This window comes from Ipomoea triloba, chromosome 2 (assembly GCF_003576645.1).
Source record: "Ipomoea triloba cultivar NCNSP0323 chromosome 2, ASM357664v1".
Lineage (NCBI taxonomy): Eukaryota > Viridiplantae > Streptophyta > Magnoliopsida > Solanales > Convolvulaceae > Ipomoea > Ipomoea triloba.
Window position 1 is genome coordinate 21,709,158 of NC_044917.1, and position 1,088 is coordinate 21,710,245.

The following is a 1,088-nucleotide window of genomic DNA, read 5'->3' on the forward strand; positions in this document are numbered from 1 at the left end:
ATACAAAACGAGTAGTTTTTTTTTATATTAAAAAGGGCTTCGGTTCGAGTCCGGGCTAAGCCATTTCCAAACGAGAAATAATTTAATCTCCAATGGTAGAAATGTCAATTCTGATCAATCAAAATATTTCCAAAGTTTGGTTGTTATATGAAGTTTAACGTAAGGGGTTAAACCATACTTTCACCAGCTAGGATTCTTCCTCCTCTTTGTTCGCCAATGTTTGTTGTTATTTGGTCATCAAAGAAACGGCTAAAACTATCTTTTCATATTCTGAGTTTCTTCTTACTCCTGTTCCCATCTAATTGTGAAAACATCACTATAGTCAGAGAAACATAGCTTTGATTAACTCTAAAAAAAAATGTTCATTGACTATTGCATAACTCACATTTTGGTTCTCAGTTAACAATAAATCTAACCGAGTCCATCGATTATGTAACAAGGTTTTTGTGCCTCAATTTGGGATTTGATTTTCCTTGTGCTACTTTATTTACGGGTTTATAAAAAAAATTTATTTAAAATAATTGATGCAATTAATTTATATATTTTTAATATTTTAATATTAATTATTCAAATATGTATGATGCTAAATGCTAAATAAATTTTCCTGTGTAGTTATTAAAATTACTTCACCAAAAAATATGTTTTAAATATAGATTCGTCTAATTAGATAGCTTGAAAAATTTGTATCACTCAATATTTTTTCTGTTTTTGAATCTTTTACTGTTCAACTGGCTGAATCGATTTTTATTTTTATTTGCGTTTTCTTAACCATATATCCCCCATTCTCACATGCTAAAAGTGATATAGGATGGTTTAGGACTGATCCATTTTAGAGCCATTTTGAATATAGGAGTTGCAGATATAAAGTATAAATTAAACTTACGAAAAACAATGAACTAATTTCTCTAATACTGTTGATTACAGTTTACATCTTATCTAGTAATGCATTATTCTGACCACCATACGATCTGGATCATTGTACAAATAATTGGTTAATGCCCAAAGAACACAGATGGTTGCGTGGTGTAGTTGGTTATCACATCAGTCTAACACACTAAAGCTCTCCGGTTCAAGTCCGGGCGAAACCA

The 1,088-nt window shown here is 30.5% G+C and overlaps 1 non-coding gene across 1 annotated transcript; it reads left to right on the forward strand.

The window, feature by feature from the left end:
- The first annotated feature begins 1,014 nt into the window (after positions 1–1,014).
- Positions 1,015–1,088, forward strand: TRNAV-AAC. The gene has a single exon. It is a non-coding gene; the product is annotated as a tRNA-Val (tRNA).